Source organism: Triticum urartu, chromosome 1A (genome assembly GCF_056163025.1).
Source record: "Triticum urartu cultivar PI428250 chromosome 1A, HENAU_Tu73, whole genome shotgun sequence".
In the NCBI taxonomy this organism is placed as follows: domain Eukaryota; kingdom Viridiplantae; phylum Streptophyta; class Magnoliopsida; order Poales; family Poaceae; genus Triticum; species Triticum urartu.
The window spans coordinates 534467534-534490879 of NC_141873.1; the positions used below are offsets into that span (position 1 = coordinate 534467534).

The following is a 23346-nucleotide window of genomic DNA, read 5'->3' on the forward strand; positions in this document are numbered from 1 at the left end:
GACAAGATTTTTGTGATGTATTAAAAATATTGAAATGTTAAACAAAGTTATTTATTTAAATAAATATGATTGATTTTCCTGCTTTTGGCTAGATTTTTCAAATGAATGAAAATTTTATGAGTTTCTAGATTTCTCCTAACCTTATTTAGAATTTAAATTTACGAGTTGGTTGACATAACTATCCAAAAACTTCAGTTGTGATTTTTTTTTGGCATACTTGTAATTTTGGTGTCTTGTTCGATTTTTTTTTCAAGGTTGGGAATTTTGCACTAGAAAACCATCATTAGCCAAATAAATACTCTGCTAATGATTTTTAACATGGATTTTTTTTCATATAGAACTTTATTGCAGTTTTAGCTACTTATAAATTTTTATTTTTTTAGAGGAACGCACGGCCACATTATTGGTATGCAATTGGTCTGCTGTGACATTCGAATGTAATCGGATCAGCCTGAAGTGTATCTCTTTTCTCTCTTTGGCATTATGACAAATACCTCGTGTGTGACGACTTCGGTTCCTGCTCGCTCGGTGCTCGGCCGTCTCCACCTAAATGTCCACCCACCAGCTCTTCTCCTGCTGCTTGATCTTAGAATTGTTCGGATGACGCTAGCTAGAACGTTGAGCACAATATCACTGTGTTAGGATAATAAAGATGTAGATGATGAACTATGGAGGCTCGCTATTTCTTAAAAAAACAAAAAAGAATCACAGGAGAGAGGCTCCAAAGCTGCTCGCCGCAGCCCCGGATCTAGGATCCTGGAACCTAGCAGCGCCAGCAGATACTTTGAACACGACAGCTGCCTACAGCTGCAGGCTCTTCATTAGGGCGAAGTCCCGCAAAAGCGCCAGCTAGTACAAATTACTATAAAACACTCTCATCTAGCTAAAATAGTTTTTTTTTCTCATTTTGAATTGGAAGCGGGGCGGATCGGGCGCCGCCCTACATCCCTACTCTTCATCCCCACAGGCCACAGACCACACCTCGAGCTCTCCTTGCTCATAGTATAAGCTCCAGGGCGGGCGATGAAATCATCTACGCTGCGAAGGAGGCAGGCTCGGTGGAGGCGAGACAGGTGTCGGCTGTTACAGACGTGATGGAACAGCAACAAGAGTTTTTATTTATTTTTTAAGTTAGAAACAAGAGTTTTGAGGGGAACGTAGTAATTAGTTTTTCGGACGTGTTTGGTTCAATCTGGTAACGTAAACATAATTGGTATTGGATGACAGGAGGTATCTGGAATGGGAAAATCTCAGTTTTGTTTGGTTCGGCTGTGTAGTAGAAAGAAACCCCTTAACAATGTTAGTGGTATCAGCTTATAAATGTCCACAAAAAATGCTTAAAATGACAGTTTTGATACACAAGCAAATCAGCTCAAAATTTCACAGAACCACTGGGAAATGCGTTAAAATGCCAAATTTGATGCATAAGTAAAATCACAATTATTTTCACATGCACACGTACTAACTCATCAAACTAGCACATGATTTAAAAATATTTTTTAGGGAAGTCCTGATCCGGGGATAGGAAGAGGTCGTGGTCGTCAGGCTCCGGTCCTAGATGAGCTCCCGGACGGGTCATTGGGTGGACTGGAGTAGTAGGTCATCGGGCGGACCTTCCCGAGCTCGAGGTCGTCGGCTGGCACATGATCTTGGATGAGCGGCACAGGATCTTGGACGAGCGGCACAGGATCTTGGGGCGGGTGTTCGATGTATGCGGCTGGCGTCGGCAATGGATGCGGTCGGCGGCAAAGGGTTTGGTCGAGGGAATCAAGGGAGGTGGAGGGGTCGGGAGAAGATAGGGTTCAAGCGAGTGACACCGGTAATGTAATATGATTGCAGTGGGGGTGAGCGGTATCAGCTGAAAACAGGGGTGTGATTTATTTATGCTAGATTTAATTACGCCCCTTTTAAAACAAACATGGATAACGGTATCAGTCAGCGACATCGGATTACGTACTAAAAACACCGAACCAAACATGTCTCTTGTTTCGAGGGGAACATCGTAATTAGTGTTTTTAGCCAAAATGTAGTAATTAGTTTTTTTAGAATATATTACCTCCGTCCTAATAAGTTTGTGCGTATCTTAATAAATTTAAAACAAGCTTTTTAGGACAGAGGGAGTAGTAATTAATGGTTAGCCATAGCTTAGGTTTTTTTTTCGAGTGGGAGCCATAGCTTGAGTGGTTCCATTCTGAGCGATGGTGGGCAAGATAAGCTCCCACGTAAACCCCGTTTCTCTTCTTTTTTTTTGAGACATAAACACCGGTTCTCTTATTCCGTTGAGCCTTATCATGGGCCGATTTGTGTGTCGCGTCATGTGCGTACCATACTGCAATCATATTACATTACCGGTGCCACTCGCTTGAATGTGCAAACTCAAGGGTGCACCGCAACTCGCATTCAGCTTGACGGAAGAAACCCTCGCTGGGGTGTCTACAATAGTTGGGCCGGCCCATCGCGCACATTGAAGGAAAATGAGAATGAAAAGGTGTAGAACGCAAGGATCGATCACTGGTCCCAGGTATACCTGGCCATGGCCGGGCCGGGCCCTAAAAAGCCCACGACAAAAAACTGAGGCCCATGCCCTCCCAGGCCCTACCATCGGGCCTACTTTTCAAGCCCAAGCCCGGCCCATCTGGTAAAAAGCCCTGAAAAGCCCTTAGGGCTTAGGGCCATGGGCCGGACCTCTTCCTTAAAATGCCAATATGCCAAGCCCAAACCTGTCCAGGCCCTGCTGGTGGGCTCAAAAATCAGGCCCAAGCCCGGCCCATGGGCAAGCCCATCGTGCCTAGGCCCTGGATTTTAGGGTCGGGCTTGGGTGGGCCGACAGGGCCGGGCCGGAGATGGCCAGGACTAGTCGGATATAGACGTCGCTCCTAGCCACTCCACCCGCTTCCCGTAGGGGTTAGTAGTAATGGCGGGACCTACTTGAGGCGATTCCAGCTGGTTTTCTTCATTCTTTTCTTTTTACGTTTTCTTTTGTTTCTTTTCCTATTTTTTCAATCTTTTTGCATTTTTTTGTTCTTTTATCTTTGGTTTATTTTGTTTCTTTTTTTGGTTTTCATTCTACATTTTTTGTATATGTCAAAAACATTTTTTCATACGTGTTTAACATTTTTACAATACAAATTTAATATGTTTTTAATACATGGTCAACATTTTTTGGTACATATTTTAACATTTTTAAATGCTTGATTAACAATTTTCAGATACAAGATTAACATTTTTTCACTACATGGTCAATATTTTTCTATACACACTTTTAAAAAATTCAAATGCTTGATTAACATTATTCAAGTACAAGATTAACATTTTCTAATACATGATCAACACTTTTTCTATGCACATTTAATATTTTTAAATGCATGGCTAGCATTTTTAAAATGCTTGCTTATATTTTTTCTGTTTCATTTTTTTGCCGTGTTTTCGACCTACATTTTCTAAGTTTTCGTTTTTATCATTATTTTTTATTATTTTTTTCACTGCATGAACTATTTTAATATCAATGAACTTACAAAACCGATGAACTTTTAAAAAAATATCCTGAACTTTTTTCCAAAATCGATGAACTTTTTCAAATCCTTGAACTTTTTTTCCCAAAATCCGAGAAAATCTGGAAGGTGTTGTATTAGAGGAATTTTACTGCACACGTTGCATACACAAAACTTCATTAACAGAGAAATTTTGTAACTAGAGGGTTGTGACCAATAGAATTGTCAATAGTTTTTCTTATTGTACTCCGGAATGACTAAGGAAATCATGCAAATTCTTTAATTTATGAAGATATTTCTAGTGGACTTGATGTATGGCCCAGCCAAATGTTTAGGAGTATGGTATTTATCTGTACATTGGTTTATGCATCCATACCTTTAATGGATTTCAGAGTTGTCATCATGATCATTTTTCTTGAAATGACCTATGCACCATGATATCCAATGGTTTTCTACTTGTTATTTTCCTTTCCAACTTAAAAAAAATTGTGCTTTTCCTTGCGACCACCACGTTTTAGTACACTGAGCATTCGCATGCGCCTCAGATAGTGGCATTGTTGGGAGAGCCTGGTGTCCTTGACGAGAAGTTTATCATGCTTTTCTGCCTGAAATAAAGCTTATGTAAGTTCATAATACTCCATCCGTCCAAAAAAACTTGACCCTCAATAACTTGGTGCTAGATACATCAATTTAAGGGACAAGTTTTTTCGGACGGAGAGAATACTTTGTGTATTTTTATTGACGGCATTGCAATTGAAATACTCTAATCAAGGGGTAGTAAATATATGAAGTTTTAGTTTTCAACAAGTTCTACGGACTTGAAATCCTGGAAACGAACGAGGTCTCGTTTTCTTTGAGCTTGCAGCAGCATAACCGTTCTCTGTTGGTCTCCAAGAGAGATCCACACGACGAACAGTCTCCCTTTTGTTATTTTTGAAACATCATTTGCTCATCTACAGTTTTATGGTCCTTCTAAGTCCAAAGCTGAATCACGGGGAGGGGCGACGATCGATCATGGTGTCACGGGTTCACTGCACGGAAAATGGACCCACCAAGCGAAAGCCTGAAACAAGATAAGATCGCAGCGAGACGCCATGAATTTGCTATGGTCTAGTCGCTGTCTCACTCCGGCGCTGGCCGTGTAAACTGGACCAAGATCAATGGGCGACGTTCGAGTCGTGTCTCGGCGCATGGTACGGCCTTAACCGACGGCCTCGCCACCTGACGCCGTGGGATCTCCGGAGCATCGCCGTGGAGTACATCCAGAAGGGCATCCTCCTGCCCAAGCCTCCCGCCACCGGCAGACAGGGACGCCACGACGTCGACGTCGAGCGTCTCGCTTCTTCCTTCGCGCGCGCCCTGGGCCGCTTCTACCCCTATGCCGGGCGCCTCGCTGTAGCGCCGGCTAGAGAGGACAGGGCGTCGCCTGAGAGCCTCGCCATTTCGCTCCGCTGCAGCGGCGAGGGCACCGAGTTCGTCCACGCCGTGGCGCCCGGCGTCGCCGTCGCGGATGTCACCGCCTCGCTGCTTATTCCGCGGGTGGTCTGGTCCTTCTTCCCGCTCAACGGGCTGCTCGGCGCGGACGCCATTGCCGAATCGCGCCCGGTCCTCGCCGCGCAGGTCACCGAGCTCGCCGACGGCGTCTTCATCGCCATGTGGATGAACCACAGCGTCGCCGACGGGACGACCTTCTGGCAGTTCTTCAACACCTGGTCCGAGCTAACCCGCCTCGGCTTGAGTGACGGTGACGCCGCCGCTGGCAACGATGCTATGATGTCCACGCCGTTGCCCGTGTTCGACAATTGGTTCCTCGAGGGCTGCACCATCCCCATCCCTCTACCCTTCGGCAAGCTGAAGGACGTCGTCGGCCAACGTTTAGATCTGTTCCCGCCGGTGCAGGAATGCTTCCTCCATTTTTCCGCGGCGACCTTGAAGAAGCTCAAAGCAAAGGCGAAAGCCGAGATCTCCGGCACCACCACCACCACCACCATCTCCTCGCTGCAGGTCCTGCTCGCGCACCTGTGGCGCGCCGTGTGCCGCGCCCGGTGGCTCGCGTCGGAGCAGGAGACGGCGTACATCGTCTACGTCGGATGTCGGGGCCGCGTTGGCGGCATACCAGCATCCTACGCGGGCAACGCGCTGGCGCACGTCGCCGCTAAATCCTCCGCCGGCGAGATCCTGGGCAACGGCCTGGGCTGGGCGGCATGGCAGCTGAACCGGGCCGTGGCGTTGTTTGACGAGGCCAGCGCGAGGGACAAGCTCGCGTCATGGCCCCAGGACCCCAGCTTCGCGCACCTGCCCGAGCTCGTGGCTCTCGCTCCGACGACGTTGTTGACGGGGAGCTCGCCGCGGTTCGACGTGTACGGGAACGACTTCGGGTGGGGCGCGCCGCTGGCCGTCCGGAGCGGCGCGGGGAACAAGGTGGACGGGAAGGCGACGGTGTACGAGGGGCGAGGCCGCGGAGGGAGCATGGCGCTGGAGGTGTGCCTCGCTCCGGAGGCGCTCGCCAGGCTCGTCGCCGACGAGGAGTTCATGGCCTCAGTGGGTGTAACCAGTACCGACGATGAATAATAATCATAATCGTGGCTCTTCCTGCTAACTACTATGGTCAGTTGCATGAAATTTTTCATGCATTCAATCGATTCCCCTTCGTCCTCCTCCGTCACATTCTCCCTCTTCCGCTCGGCGTGCTGTCCCGCCGTCTTGCGCGAGCCGCCACTAAGCCCACCCCCTTCATCAAGCCTCCTCCTCGCCTCTCTCTGGTTGCAAGTATCCCGCATATCCAAGATCTCCACCTCGGCCCAAAGCCCATCTGATGCAAAATCTCAATAAGAAAAGGCCACTGAACAGAGTCAAACGCTTTTGATATGCCAAGCTTGAGCAGCACGGTTGAACTCCTCAGTGCATGCAATCGTCGTTCCATGCTCTGTACAAGCATGAAGTTATCATGCAGTGATCTGCCCTTAACAAACACACTCTGGTATAAAAAACATTTTTATATTATGGAACGGAGAGGGTGGTATTTCTCGCTAACACCGCAAATTGCATTTCATATCGCACTTCTATTTTACAAGCAACTGGAATTTTTATTTCAGTTCAGTCGATTCCCGCATGACAAGGAAACATGGCCAAGCCAAGACGGGCTTGGCCGCGTGTCGACGACTTCATCAGCATCGACCACCAAGATCATGGTGAATGGTGATCCGAGAGACACGATCTACAACTGTAAAGGGCCGCGGCAGGGCGACCCGATCTCACCAATGCTTTTCATCCTAACTATGGAGCCCCTGCAAAGGATGTTTGAGGTGGCCATGAGTAGAGGAGTGTTGTCACCCCTGGCGTGTGTTGGGATGAGGAAGCGCCTATCTATCTTCGCTGACAACGTGGTACTGTTTGTCAAGCCAAAACCATTGGATCTTGAGGTCGGCAAGTGCCTTTTTGAGCTGTTTGGGGAGGCAGTAGGGCTGAGAAATTAACATGCGTAAATCTGCAGCCCTACCTATCAGGTGCTCCGGGGAAGAGATAGCTATGGCATGCAATGAGCTGCAATGCCCCTTGGGATTGTTTCTGATAAAATACCTTGGACTACCACTATCGTTAAGAAAGCAATCAGCGGCGCAACTGCAGTATTTGGTGGATCACATGGCAAACCGACTACCAAAGTGGAAGGCAGCTCTTATGCAAAGAGTGGACGACTAACTCTTGTGCAGTCCGTTCTGTGCGCCATGCCTATCCATGCTATGATGGCATTGGATCTCCCTGTGAAAACTATTGCGGCAATGAACAAGATTTGCCGAGGCTTCTTGTGGTGCCGAAGAGCTGAAGCAAACGGCAGCAACTGTGTTGTTGCATGGGACATGGTGTGTACGCCGAAGTGGGCAGGTGGATTGGGGCTGCCTAATCTAAGATGGATGAATATCGCCATGCAAGCTCGTTGGCCGTGGCTCAAGAGGACCGACGAATCAAGGCCCTGGAATGAGTTTAGAATCAAAGTTACGGACGAAGCACAAATGTTGTGCCAGGCAGCCATGAGGAGTAATGTGAGGTCGGGAAGGACAATGCTCTTTTGGGAGGACCGATGGTTACATGGACAAAGAATTCAGGAGATCACACCACGAGTATATGATCTTGTGCCACCCCAAACTCACAAGCTGAGATTGGTCAATTCAGCCATGGAGGACGGGTCTTGGGCGACGGACTTCAGCCCCAATCTTGGACCAGAGACCTTGCATGAGTTTCTAACACTCTGACAAGCGGTCAATGTTTGAGAGCCTTCTGATGAGGCGTCGGATGAGATAACATGGTTGTGGGAGACGAATGGGCACTTCTCTGTGAGATCGGCGTACGCGGCTAGATTTTGGGGCTGGGAAGTGGTCCCAATGGCGGACCTGACATGGAAATCACGTGCTCCTATGCAATGCAGGCTTTTCACCAGGCTGGCCATGAAGGACAGATGCTGGACCTCGGATCATCTTGCACGCAAAGGCCTACCTCACCAGGCCGGATGTCCTTTTTGTGATCAAGAGGAAGAAATGATCGATCATATACTACCCATGTGTGTCTTTGCTCGGACTGCTTGGGCGGCGATTTGTGTTGCCTTCGGGACGCCGAGTTGGATCCCTTCTGCCCAAGACTCACTGGTGGAGTGGGCCATCGACAAGCAAGGATCGAACAGTGTCAGCACGAAGGATCTTCGCACCATCTTCACGCTCACTTGGTGGGAGTTGTGGAAACATAGGAATGCCATTGTGTTTGAGGGAGCGCGGCCTTCGATCGAGCAGTTGCTGAGAAAGGTGTGTTCTGAGGGCTTCATTTGGTCCTCCGCTGGGCTATTGAAGGGAATATCACACCCTTCTTTAGTAGGGTAGAGAGGTGGGTGAGTGATGAGGATTAGCATGTACTAAGAACCCTGTAAACTATGGTGGAGGCACTCTTTGCCTTTCTTCTTTAATATATGATATGCACACTCGTGCATATTTGAGAAAAATACTAGTGTAGTGTCAAAAATGCTCTTATATTAGGAAACAGAGGGAGTAGTTCCTTAGGTCAAGCCTAAAAGAGGGTGCACCCAGGAAAATGTTATAATAACTAGAAATTCCAACTTATTTCATTTGGCTGTCTTCCTCGTGAAAAGTAAACAATGGCATTCTTATCTCAATACAAAGAAATACTAGTACGTTTTAACAAATGAGGTCTCGGCACTGGCACAAATATTTCTAAAAAGGGGGGAATATAAAAACATTAACGACATCTTTACCTCGAAGTTCAAAACATAGGGGGAAACCTTCGTATTGGGGCAGTCCCTAGCCACATGAATGATGAATCCAGTGTTCCTCCTCTGCTGTCACCTTCCTCCATCAAAAGGTCATTGGATTTCTCCTCCTCCACTGACTCCGTCGGTAACGGTGTGTAGGGAAACCCCGATCTATCGGTGGGATATAGAGTTTCTCTGTATTATGGTATTAGGTAGGTCTCTGCTTGTCCGTCACTCTGGGCCTTTCAGCAGTGGTGGCGATGGTGTTCAATATGGTTCCTCCAACCTTTTCTCCATTTCGACGATGCACATGCCATCGACCCAGTAACAAGATCAGTTGGACATGTAGGTTTCTGCCATCCGCAGTTTTCAGCCCTTCTAGTGGTGGTGGTAGCGGGTGTTCAGTAGATCTCTGGTGGCTTCTTTTCGGACTTCAGTGGGTGTGCACAATGCGATCTAACATCAAGATCAGGTAGACAAGTTTGCATTTCTCTTTGTGAAAACATGGGGAGTTGGTTGCATCTTCGTCGGATTGGTGCTGCTTCGGCAACGATGACGCCAATCTTATTATTTCTTTCAGTCGGAGATACGTATAGGTATAGTCGACCTATCACCATCTTATTCCAGGCCACGGATCCTTTGGGGTCAGCGTCACCAACACTTGCTGGCATAGATCAATGACTTTCTTGGTTGTTTGTGTGGATTCTAGCTTTTTGATAATCCCCAAGTGCAGAAAATCATCGTAGCAATTTCCAAAGGTGGAAGTGATAAGTATGGAGTGTTGAACCCACAAGGAGCTAAAGGTAAGATTAATATTCTCTCAAGCCCTATCTGCCACTGATACGACTCTACGTACACCGAACGTTTTCTTCCAACTAGGAACGAGAAATAAAACTACGTTGTGGGTATGAAGTGGATAACTTTGCATGATATCGGAGAGCAAAAATACAAAAGTAGGAGCTGTTATCATAAAGTTAGAATATATTACTAAATATTATAAATAGTGAGTGTGGAATAATGGTGGATCAGTGTGCGGAATTGTCCTAGGCAATTGTTAACAAGACAGATAATCACTATTGCAGTTTCATGTGAGGGAGAGGCATAAGCTAACATACTTTCTCTACTTGGATCATATGCACTTATGATTGGAACTCTAGCAAGCATCCGCAACTACTAAAGATCATTAAGGTAAAACCCAACTATAGCATTAAAGCATCAAGTCCTCTTTATCCCATACGCAACAACCCCCTTACTCGGGTTTGTGTTTCAGTCACCCACGCAACCCACTATAAGCGAATCATAAACGTATTGCAACACCCTACAGCGGGAATCCCTCACGCTTGCGCGACACGAAGGGCACCATAGGACAGCACCAAAGTAAAAACATACAACTCATACCAATCTAGATCATCAATCAACCCAAAGAGAAAAGATATCTACTCAAAACATCATAGGATGGCAACACATCATTGGATCATAATATGTGGCATAAAGCACCATGTTCAAGTAGGGATTACAGCGGGGTGCGGGAGAGTGGACCGCATAAAAGAGATGAGGATGGTGATGATGATGGTGAAGTTGATGAAGACGATCACCGCGGAGATGATTCCCCTCTCAATGACACTTCGGTGCCACCAAGAGAGAGGAGGAGAGGTTCTCCCCCTTGTGATTCCTCCTCCATGGCCTCCTCCCGGATGGGGAGAGGTTCCCCCTCTGGTCCTTGGGCTTCATGGTGATGATGGCCCCTCCGGGATCCTCCTCCATGCCCTCCGGTGATGATGACCCCCTCCAGCAGGGTGCCGGAGAGGGCCTAGATTGGTTTTCGGTGGCTACATAGGCTTCTGGCGGCGGAACTCCCGATCGAGGTTTCTTTCTGGAAGTTTCAGTACATATAAGAGGTTTTGGCGTCGAGAACAAGTCAGGGGGGTCTCCGGGCTGTCCACGAGGCAGGGGGCACGCCCAGGGGGTGGGCGTGCCCCCACCCTCGTGGGCAGCCCGGGACACTTCTGGTCCATCTCCGATGCTTCGTGGGCTTCTTCTGGTCCAAAAATAAGTTCCGTGAAGTTTCAGGTCAATTGGACTCCATTTGATTTTCTTTTTCTGTGATACTCTAAAACAAGAAAAAAAACAGAAACTGGCACTGGGCTCTAGGTTAATAGGTTAGTCCAAAAAATCATATAAAATATCATATAAAACATCCAAGGTTGATAATATAATAGCATGAATACTTCATAAATTATAGATACGTTGGAGACGTATCAACATCCCCAAGCTTAATTCCTGCTCGTCCTCGAGTAGGTAAATAATTTATGAAGTGTGAATGCTAGCAAGTGCATAAGTTTCATCAATGATAGTTCCAATCACTTTTTCTAGCATCATTATATGTCATATCGGTAGCTCATCTTCATAAAACTTTTCATGATCAAGTAACAAGCTATTCACATGTTAAAGTATAGGTCATAAACTTTCTTGAAACTAACAAAGTATATTCTCAGTCATCAAACAATTACAATTCATCTTATTTTCAGGAAGGGTCTATGTCAGAGCTTTGATTTAGCAAACTCCACATACTCAACTATCTTTTAACCTTTCACAATTTGCTAACACTCATGTGATATTTATGGGTTCAAAGTTTTAATCGGACACAGAGAAAGATAGGGGCTTATAGATTCGCCTCCCAACCTTTTACCTCAAGGGTAATGTCAACAAGAATAGTTCATGATAACTTACATCCAATTGGATATATATATCAGGATCTTTCCAACACAATGTGCTTGCCAAAGGATAAAATATAAAAAGGAAAGGTGAAGTTCACCATGACTCTTGCATAAGGGTAGAAGATAAAAGTAAAGATAGGCCATTCGCAGAGGGAAGCAGAGGTTGTCATGCGCTTTTATGGTTTGATGCACAAAATCTTAATGCAAAAGAACGTCACTTTATATTGCCACTTGTGATATGGACCTTTATTATGCAGTCCGTCGCTTTTATTTCTTCCACATCACAAGATCGTATAAAGCTTATTTTCCCCACATTAATAGATCATACATATTTAGAGGGCAATTTTTATTGCATGCACCGATGACAACTTACTTGAAGGATCTTACTCAATCCATAGGTAGGTATGGTGGACTCTCATGGAAAAACTGGTTTAAGGAATATTTGGAAGCACAAGTAGTATCTCTACTTGGTGCAAAGAATTTGGCTAGCATGAGGGGGAAAGCAAGCTCAACATGTTGGATGGTCCAAGACAATATACTTTATTTCGGATATAAGAAAACATAACCCATTACGTTGTCTTCCTTGTCCGACATCAACCTTTTAGCATGTCATATTTTAATGAGTGCTCACAATTACAAAAGATGTCCAAGATAGTATATTTATATGTGAAATCTCTCTTCCTTCAATATTCTTTCATGAATTGTTCAAGTGACCAATTCTACGTTTGCTAACTTTCAATAAATTTACTACCTATACTTATTTTATGTGAAGTCGTTACTCCCCATGGTGTAAGCATATGAAACATATATAAATTCATATTTATGATATTTCATTTATTCAACCATTTACTCATAGGGTATACGTGAAGCACGTGAGTAAATGACAAACTACTCCAAAAGATATAAGGGAAGAACACTGAGTAGTCAAATAATTAACTAGCCATGGGAGGATTCTTTTTCATTTAATAATTCAGATCCAATGATTTTATTCAAACAGCAAGTAAAATTGAAAATATGCTCCAAGCAAAACACATATCATGTGACAAATAAAAATATAGCTCCGAGTAAGGTATACCGATAGTTGTGAAGACGAAAGAGGGGATGCCTTCCGGGGAATCCCCAAGCTTAAGCGCTTGAGTCTTCCTTGAATATTACCTTGGGGTGCCTTGGGCATCCCCAAGCTTAGGGTCTTTCCACTCCTTATTCTCCTCATATCGATATCTCACCCAAAGCTTGAAAACTTCAATCACACTAAACTTAACGGAACTTCGTGAGATAGGTTAGTATGATAAAGAGTAAACCATTCGCTTTGGTACTGTCAAAGACAAGGTTCATAATTGTTCTCATACAATGCCTACTGTACCATATCATTTTTACAATTTATATTGAGAAATATAAGCCACGGAAACTAGAAAACAAGCAAACTATGCAATGAAAACAGAATCTGTCAGAAACAGAATAGTCTGTAATGATCTGAACATCAACCATACTTATGCTACTCCAAAAATATGAAATAAATTTGTGGACGTGAGGAGTTTGTCTATTAATCTTCTGCAAAAAAAATCAGCACCAAAGCACTCTTCTGCAAAAAATGGCAGCTAATCTTATGAGCACAAAGTTTTTGTTTTTTACAGCAAGATCACATTAACTTTCACCCAAGTCTTCCCAAAGGTCTTACTTGGAACTTTATTGAAACAAAAACTATAAAACATGATTACTATAGTATCTTAATCATGAGAACACATAAAAACAGTAAGGGTAAATATTGAGTTGTCTCCCAACAAGCACTTTTCTTTAATGCCTTTTAGCTAGGCATGATGATTTCAATGATGCTCACATAAAAGATAAGAATTGAAACATAAAGGGAGCATCATGAAGAATATGGCTAGCCTATTTAAATATAACCCACTTCCTATGCCTAGGGATTTTGTGAGCACATAATTTATAGGAACAAGAATCAACTAGCATAGGAAGGCAAAAACTAGTATAACTTCAAAACTTTAAGCACATAGAGAGGAAACTTGATATTATTCCAACTCCTACAAGCATATATTCCTCCCTCATAATAATTTTCAGAAGCATCATGAATGAATTTAAGAATATAACCATCACATAAAGCATTATTTTCATGATCTACGAGCATCGAAATTTTACTACTCTCCACATAAGCAAAATTCTTCTCATTCGGAATAACGGGATCACTAGTTCCTAAAGTTGACACTCTTCCAAACCCGCTTTAGATGATAGTATTATTCATACTCCAAAAGATATAAGTGAAGTTCATGGAGCATTCTACAATTAATATAAACTAACCAATATCCAAGCTCAAAATGTATAAGTGAAGCACACGAAGCATTCTATAAAACCATACTCAAAAGATTTAAGTGAAGCTCAAAGAGCAATTCTATAAGATCATACTTAAAAGATATAAGTGAAGAATATGAAGTATTATATAAATTAATGAAGGGAAATCTCATACTAGCATGGTTCTTAAAGAAATAAGAAAAACACAAAGGACACAAATCACGTGAACAAAACAAAAACCGAGGTATACCGATATTTGTTGAAGAAGAAAGATGGGATGCCAACCGGGGCACCCCCAAGCTTAGATGCTTGTGTATCCTTTGAAATATTTACTTGGGGTGCCTTGGGCATCTCCAATCTTGAACTTTTTCCTCTCTTTATTCTTCTCATATTGATAGCTCCTCGATCTTCGAACACTTCATCCACACAAAACCTTAACAAAAACTTTTTGAGATCCATTAGTATAATAAAGCAAATCACTACCTTTAGGTACTGTTTCAAACTCATTCAAATTTCATATTAGAACTATATCTACTGTATTCCAACTTCTCTATTTTTCATACCCTCCGATAGTAGCCATAGATGCATCAAAATAAACAAACAACACACGAAAAACAGAATCTGTCTAAAACAGGACAGTCTGTAGTAATCAGGAAGTTTAGCAAACTTATGTAACTCCAATAATTATGAAATAAACTTGACAATTTGAAAATTTTATACAGAAGTAATGTGCAAAAAGTTTCAGACACATTTGACTTTCCAGTAAAAAATGTAAAATCACCCGCTACAGTCAAAGTTTCTGTTTTTATTCTGCACATAGTAAACAAGCAATCTAATCATCCTAGAACCAAGGCTTGGCACATTATCTTTATAATACAAATGATATACACAAGGGGATAATTATTTACAGAGAAACTTCCATGAAATATCTACATTGTTTCCGTGAGCATGAACACAAGTGCTCAAGGTCGACCCTCACTTCTTCAATGCATAACTTTCCAATCACTTTTTTTGAAAAACTTTTTTAGGCATGAGAGACAAGTAATTTTTTTATTTTCATTCTTTAATATTTTTTGTATGTTTCACCCAGAACTAAACAGAAACAAAGAAGGAAAAACAAAATCTACTTAGTGAAGAAAGCAAACAAGCACACACGAGAATATCAACCCCACGCTATTGCTCCCCGGCAACGGCGCCAGAAAAGAGCTTGATAATCCCTAAGTGCAGGGAATCATCGTAGCAATTTCCAAAGGTGGAAGTGATAAGTATGGAGTGTCGAACCCACAAGGAGCTAAAGGTAAGATCAATATTCTCTCAAGACCTATCTGCCACTGATACGACTCTACGTACACCGAACGTTTGCTTCCAACTAGGAACGAGAAATAAAACTACGTTGTGGGTATGAAGTGGATAACTTTGCATGATATCGGAGAGAAAAAATATAAAAGTAGGAGCTGTTATCATAAAGTTAGAATATATTACTAAATATTATAAATAGCAAGTGTGGAATAATGGTGGATCGGTGTGCGTAATTGTCCTAGGCAATTGTTAACAAGACTGGTAATCACTATTGCAGTTTCATATGAGGGAGAGGCATAAGCTAACATACTTTCTTTACTTGGATCATATGCACTTATGATTGGAACTCTAGCAAGCATCCACAACTACTAAAGATCATTAAGGTAAAACCCAACCATAGCATTAAAGCATCAAGTCCTCTTTATCCCATACGCAACAACCCCCTTACTCGGGTTTGTGTTTCAGTCACTCACGCAACCCACTATAAGCGAATCATAAACGTATTGCAACACCCTACAGCGGGAATCCCTCACGCTTGCATGACACGGAGGGCACCATAGGACAGAACCAAAGTAAAACATACAACTCATACCAATCTAGATAATCAATCAACCCAAAGAGAAAAGATATCTACTCAAAACATCATAGGATGGCAACACATCATTGGATCATAATATGTGGCATAAAGCACCATGTTCAAGTAGGGATTACAGCGGGGTGCGGGAGAGTGGACCGCGTAAAAGAGATGATGATGGTGATGTTGATGAAGACGATCACCGCGGCGATGATTCCCCTCTCAATGACACTCCGGTGCCACCAAGAGAGAGGAGGAGAGGTTCTCCCCCTTGTGCTTCCTCATCCATGGCCTCCCCCGATGGGGAGAGGTTCCCCCTATGGTCCTTGGCCTTCATGGTGATGATGGCCCCTTTGGGATCCTCCTCCATGCCCTCCGGTGATGATGACCCCCTCCGGCGGGGTGACGGAGAGGGCCTAGATTGGTTTTCGGTGGCTACGTAGGCTTCTGGCAGCGGAACTCCCGATCTAGGTTTCTTTCTGGAAGTTACAATATATATAAGAGGTTTTGGCGTCGAGAACAAGTCAGGGGGTGATGAAGTTATGTACCTAGGGTAGGATCATGGACCTGTCCTAACTGCCCTACCCAAGGACATCTCTAGAAGAAATCACCTTTCAATCGACTTGAAGGTGTTCCACTCGACAGACTCGAAGTCACTCGACCAAGAAGCGATCACTCGACCAAGATCCAACCACTCGACGGCTAGGAGACCTAAAGTCACCCCGCACGCTAACGGTCGGTCATTAAGTAGCTCTTATGGTCATCATAGCACTTTATTACTAGCGTTACCAGTAACGCCCTGCCTTAATGTACATTGAACCCTTCGTAACGTGGGCTAGCCGGGGTCCTGGCGCACTCTATATAAGCCACCCCCCTCCTCTGAGACAAGGGTTCGCACCTCTGTAACTCATACTCACATAATCCAGTCGACCGCCTCCGGGCTCCGAGACGTAGGGTTTTTACTTCTTCCGAGAAGGGCCTGAACTCGTAAACCTTGTGTCCTTACAACTTCTCCATAGCTAAGATCTCACCTCTCCATACTTACCCCCCTACATTAGTGTCAGACTTAGAATCACGACAGTTGGCGCCCACCGTGGGGCTGGTGTTTTAGCGTTTTGTTGGAGGAGTTGCGATCTTTTCCGACCCAAATCATCATGGTTTTCGACAGAGTTTTGGTGGAGGGCCGCGAGATCCGTCTCGGCGCGCTCACGTTCATCGCTGACGACTCCGCCTGGCTTCAGGAGGCTCCGCTCGACGTGGACGCGCTCCCTGTCCACGGGGAAACGCACTTTAGCGCGTGCGTCCGCGGCGTTCTCCTGCGGCAACCGTCGACCCCCTACCGGTCGGCTCCTGTGTTGTCCTCCCTCCCCGTTTCCCGCCGGCGCAAGCGCTCCGGTCAGTCGAGACTTCAGCAGTGGGTGAGACATGCGGTGCCCGTCAGTCGGCCATCCCTCAAGTCGTGGCGATCGAGCCCGACGAATCCCTCTATGGCCTGTTCGACCTGTCGACTGGCTCCGAAGAGACTACATCTGAGTGCGACAGCAGCGATCCGGCGGCGGAGGTTCTGATGGTCGACGGGCCGCCCAGTCCCCCCGGTTTTACCCGCACCGACGGAGGAGCAGGAGGAGGCGACCCGTCGCGTCCCCATGAGGAGTATCTTCCCGAGCCTCTCACGTCGCTGCAGAGAGAAGAACTTCGCCGCCGGAATGTGGATGCACTGCACACTCCTATCATTGGAGAAACCCCCGAGGCTCGCGCCTTGGAGGACGCGCGCCTGGCAAACTTGGCCGAGCGCGCTCGACTAGAGAATCTCCAGTGAGCACTCGACGAGCGTGCGCGACAACGGGTTCCCGAATCCAGTCGATGTCAGCTCTTCCCACCTCCGCAGGTATATCAGACTCCGATTCAGAATTTAGCAGCTGCGGCCCGTATAGCGGAGTCGATTCAGCCTTCCCAGTCGGAGGCTGGCAGAGGCTTGCTGCAGATCAGAGCGTTACTCCGGGCAGCAGGAGATCAGAATTCCGCTGTTTCTCAGTCGCGGAACAGAATTCACAGCAGGTCCGTTGCCACGGACACAGTCTAGTCGGCCCACAGCCCGAGATCGCCCCCGAGGCATGAAGGACGTGGAGACCGGCAGGACCAGTATGGGAACCATGAGTAGTATGATCACCGAGTCGACCGTGACGGTCGACGTCGAGTGCCCACGCCTCCCCCGAGGAGCGGGTCGTATGTGCCTCGCCAGCAGGATGACAGGCGCCCTCATAGTGGTGGGCGAAGGATTCCAGTCGACCCGAGAGGGCCAGGCTTTGACGCAAGATCCATCCTCGTCCAAGGTTTGGTCGACAGGAACAGGGCTCACCGAGAAGGCCACGACAGAGATGCGCCTGCCAGCACAGAGTACATGTTTCGGGGCCAGAGTGCTTTAGTAGAGCCATCAGGGCTGTTGTGATTCCTCCCAATTTCAGGTTGGCGACTGGAGTCAGTAAGTTCACTGGCGAGTCCAAGCCCGATACGTGGCTTGAGGACTACCGAGTGGCCGTCTAGATTGGCGGCGGCAATGATGAAGTGGCCATGAAGCACCTGCCTCTCATGTTGGAGGGCTCGGCCAGAGCGTGGCTAAACTAGTTAGCACCTAGCAGCATTTACACTTGGGAAGATCTCTCCCGAGTGTTCGTCACCACATTTGAAGGCACATGCAAGCGACCGGCGGGACTGACGGAACTGCGGTCTTGTGTGCAAAGGCCGAATGAAACTTTGAGGGATTACATCCAGAGATGGATCACGTTACATCACTCGGTGGAGAACGTGCCTGACCACCAAGCAGTTTGTGCCTTCAAGGAAGGCGTCAAGTATAGAGAACTGAATTTGAAATTCGGTCAAACCGGAGATATGTCCCTGAATCGGATGATGGAGATTGCTACCAAGTACGCTAATGGTGAAGATGAGGATCGACTCAGGAGTGGCAAGCTCAAGTCAGTCGTCCAAGAAACCGGAGGCAATTCCAATCAGAAACAGAAGCGGAAGGCCGAGCCAGCGGCTCTCGGGGAAGCTTTAGCTTTGGCCCAAGGAAAGTCTAAAGGGAAACCTAAAGGGCCTTGGAACCCCAAAAAGGTTAAAGACCAGGAGGGAAATGATGTGTTGGACTTACCATGTCTCGTCCACACAAAGAAAGATGAAGAGGGTAATTTTATTTACCCGAAACATACCACTCGGCAGTGTCGACTCTTGATCCAGCAGTTCCAGGGCAAGCAGCCCAAGGGTAAGGAAAAGGAGTCAGACAAGGTCAAGGACAAAGAGGACAGTGATGACGGATACCCTCAAGTCAATTCAACCCTGATGATTTTTGCTGATGTTGAGAGAAAAAGTTGACTGAAATTTATTAACCGAGAGGTGAATATGGTCGCTCCGGTGACACCTAGTTACCTGAAATGGTCTCAGACTGCCATAACATTTGACCAGTCCGACCACCCAACACACATCGCCACCCCTGGGAGGCAAGCTTTGGTGGTCGACCCAGTTGTTGAAGGCACTCGACTGACCAAAGTCCTGATGGATGGTGGCAGTGGTTTGAACATATTATACGCTGAGACATTGAAAGGGATGGGCATTCTGATGTCCAGACTTTGTGCCAGCAACATGAGTTTCCATGGAGTCATTCCTGGGAAGAAGGCTGAATCACTCGGCCAGATTGCTCTTGATGTGGTTTTCGGTGATTCCAAGAATTACCGCAAAGAAAAGTTGACATTTGAAGTTGTAGACTTCCAGAGTGCCTACCACGCTATTTTGGGCAGGCCAACTTATGCACGCTTCATGGCCCGACCATGTTACGTATATCTCAAATTGAAGATGCCTGGCCCCAAAGGTGTGATCACCATTATGGGCAATCGGAAGAAAGCGGAAGAATGTTTTCGGAAAGGTTCGAAGATCGCCGACGCGCAGATGGCAGTGGTGGAGTTGCAGGAATACCAGAAGAATGCAGACCCGAGTGATCTGTTGCGAGCCAAGAAGCCCGCTACAGAGTCAGCTTTCCAGTCGACTGGCGATACAAAGACAGCTCACATCCACCCGACCGACCCTAGCGCCATTCCGACTCATATCTCGACAATACTCGACTCCAAATAGGAAGAAGCGCTCATCCAGTTCCTCCGTGAGAACTGGGACATTTTCGCATGGAAGCCTTCTGACATGCCAGGTGTTCCTAGGGAGCTGGCTGAGCATCGCCTAAGAGTCGACTCAAAAGTAAAACCTGTCAAGGAACATCTCCGATGGTCCGCCGTCCAAAAGAGAAAGGCTATTGGCGAGGAGGTGGCTCGGCTCTTAGCAGCGGAGTTCATCCGAGAAATCTACCATTCCGAACGGCTCACCAACGTTGTCATGGTCCCCAAGAAGGACAAGTCACTTCGCATGTGCATTGATTTTAAACATATCAATCGGGCCTGCCCGAAAGATCATTTTCCTCTCCCCCGCATCGACCAGATAGTCGACTCGACCGCGGGATGTGAGCGACTGTCTTTCTTGGACTCCTATTCCGGGTACCATCAGATCCGTCTGTATGGACCTGACGAGATCAAGACAGCTTTCATCACTCCATTCGGGTGCTTCTATTATGTTACCATGCCGTTCGGCCTCAAGAATGCCGGAGCTACATTCATGAGGATGATTCAGAAGTGTTTACTCACTCAAATCAGCCGAAATGTAGAAGCATACATGGATGATATCGTGGTCAAGTCACGGAAGGGTTCTGACCTGCTGACTGACCTTGCTGAAACCTTTGCCAACCTCAGGAGGTATGATATCAAGCTTAACCCATCAAAGTGCACATTCGGGGTCCCTGGCGGAAAGTTACTTGGTTTTCTCGTTTCCGAACGGGGAATCGACGCCAATCCAGAAAAAGTTGGCACTATACTCCGAATGAAAAGCCCTGTGCGAGTGCACGACGTCCAGAAGCTTACTGGTTGCTTGGCCGCCCTAAGTCGATTCATATCTCATCTCGGTGAAAAGGCATTGCCTCTTTACCGATTGATGAAGAAGTCTGACAAGTTCGAGTGGACTCCTGAAGCTGATGCAGCATTTGCAGAGCTCAAAGCTCTGCTCTCCACCCAGCTGGTGCTTGCTGCCCCAATCAGCAAGGAGCCTTTGCTTCTTTACATCGCAGCCACAGGACAAGTCGTCAGTACGGTACTTATGGTCGAGCGGGAAGAGGAAGGGAAAACCTTCAAAGTTCAGCGCCCAGTATATTATATTTCTGAAGTCTTGACCCCATCAAAGCAAAGATATCCTCACTATCAGAAGCTTGTATATGGGATTTATATGACCACCAAGAAAGTTTCTCACTACTTCTCTGATCATTCCATTACAGTCGTCAGCGACGCTCCATTGTCAGAGATCTTGCATAATAGGGATGCAACCGGTCGAGTGGCAAAATGGGCGATTGAACTCCTTCCCCTAGATATCAAGTTTGAGGCAAAGAAAGCTATCAAGTCCCAGGCAATCGCAGATTTCGTCGCCGAGTGGATTGAACAGCAGCTGCCGACTCAGATTCACTCGGAGCATTGGACTATGTTCTTCGACGGCTCCAAGATGCTGAGTGGTTCCGGTGCTGGAGTGGTGTTGGTCTCCCCCAGAGGAGATAAACTCAGATATGTTTTTCAAATCCACTTCGATTCCTCCAATAACGATGCAGAATATGAAGCACTTTTATATGGGTTACGCATGGCCATCTCACTCGGCGTCCGTCGCCTCATGGTCTACGGCGACTCAGATTTGGTGGTTAATCAAGTGATGAAGGAATGGGATGTCAGAAGTCCAGCCATGACTGGCTATTGCAATGCAGTGAGAAAGCTGGAGAAGAAATTTGAGGGGTTAGAGCTTCACCACATACCCCGACTGAAAAATCAAGCAGCTGATGATTTGGCAAAAATAGGTTCCAAAAGAGGAGCCATTCCCAGCAATGTGTTTTTGGAAAACATCCACACACCTTCAGTCCAGGAGGATCCCTTCACTGAAGAGGCCCCGCAGCCAAAAAGCGCCACGGATCCGACCGAAGTTGAAGTTCCAGCTGTGGTCGATCTGATCATGGAAGTGTTGGTTATCACTCCTATCTGGACAGAACCGTACATCGCGTACATCCTAAGGAAAGAACTCCTAGAAGACGAAGAAGAGGCTCGACAGATCGTCCGTCGATCCAAGGCCTTCACAGTCATAAAGGGACAGTTATATAGAGAAAGCATGACTGGGATCGGCCAGAAGTGTATTACACCAGAAGAAGGTCAGATGATCCTTAACGATATCCACTCGGGGACCTGCGGTCATCATGCGTCCTCCTGGACCATTGTGGCCAAAGCATACCGAGCGGGGTTCTACTGGCCAAGGGCCAATGAGATGGCAAAAGAGATAGTCGACAAATGTGAAGGATGTCAGTATTACTCCAATATGCCACACAAACCCGCGTCAGCCCTGAAAACCATTCCACTCGTCTGGCCCTTCGCCGTTTGGGGGCTGGACATGGGTGGACCACTAAGAACAGGCAGGAGCGGCTTCACTCATGTGCTGGTAGCAGTCGACAAGTTCACCAAATGGATTGAAGCCAGGCCTATCAAGAATCTCGATGCTTGCACCGCTATAAGTTTCATCAGAGAGTTGATATTCAGATATGGAGTTCCGCACAGTATCATCACGGACAATGGGTCAAACTTCGATTCTGACAAGTTCAGGGCCTTTTGCGCCTCTCAGGGCACTCGGGTCGACTATGCTTCGGTCGCTCACCCCCAGTCGAATGGGCAAGCAGAAAGGGCAAATGGCCTAATTCTCAAAGGACTGAAACCCCGATTGATGCGCGATCTCAAGCACGCAGCAGGTGCATGGGTCGACGAGCTCCCATCGGTCCTTTGGGGATTGAGGACAACCCCGAATAGATCGATCGGAAGAACCCCGTTCTTTTTGGTCTACGGAGCCGAGGCAGTCTTACCGAGCGACCTGCTTCACAACGCTCCCAGAGTCGAGCTCTACTCAGAAGAGGAAGCAGAACAAGCCCGGCAGGACGCAGTCGACCTCCTAGAAGAAGAAAGAGAAATGGCCTTAATTCAATCGACCATCTATCAGCAAGACTTGCGTCGATTCCATGCCAGAAACGTGAAGAGCCGAGCCTTCCAAGAAGGAGACTCACTACAAGAAATATGTCAACTTGTGACCACCACTATTGGTCACTGAATGGTCACAAATTTCCATTTATGACCTTTTTGTGACCAAAAACATAAGGTCAAAAGCTGGCCGTCGTAAACTGACTATAGCGACCTTTCTTCTGGAATGGTCGTAGACGTTTATGACCAAAATATTCCTACTGTGGCGTTTTGGTCACTAGCAACCTCCCCAGGCCACGTAGGCATCCAACGTGGCAAGCTGATGTGGCACAAGATTCAGCCCGGTCCAATTCGGTTTTCTACATGGGCCTAGCCCAACAATTCGACCTTTTATTATTATTATTTTTCCTACAAATTCTGTTGGGCTACATGGGCCAAGCCCAATATTTCAGCCTTTTTATCTCTGGGCTTTGGCCTTTTACAGTCTGTTGATTATATATTTTTGGAAAATATATTATGGAGCTGATCCCACTAGTCATGTTAATCTCATTTATTGATCCCACACATAAGAAAGTTACAAACTAGTCATATTATTTCACAAGTGGGTTGCACTGGTCAGGTTGCCATC

At 46.2% G+C, this 23346-nt stretch overlaps 1 pseudogene; it reads left to right on the top strand.

Annotated features, from left to right (window-relative positions):
• Nucleotides 1-4666: 4666 nt before the first annotated feature.
• On the top strand, nt 4667-6312 carry LOC125529535 (putative acetyltransferase At3g50280; annotated as a pseudogene).
• The last annotated feature ends 17034 nt before the right edge of the window (nt 6313-23346 follow it).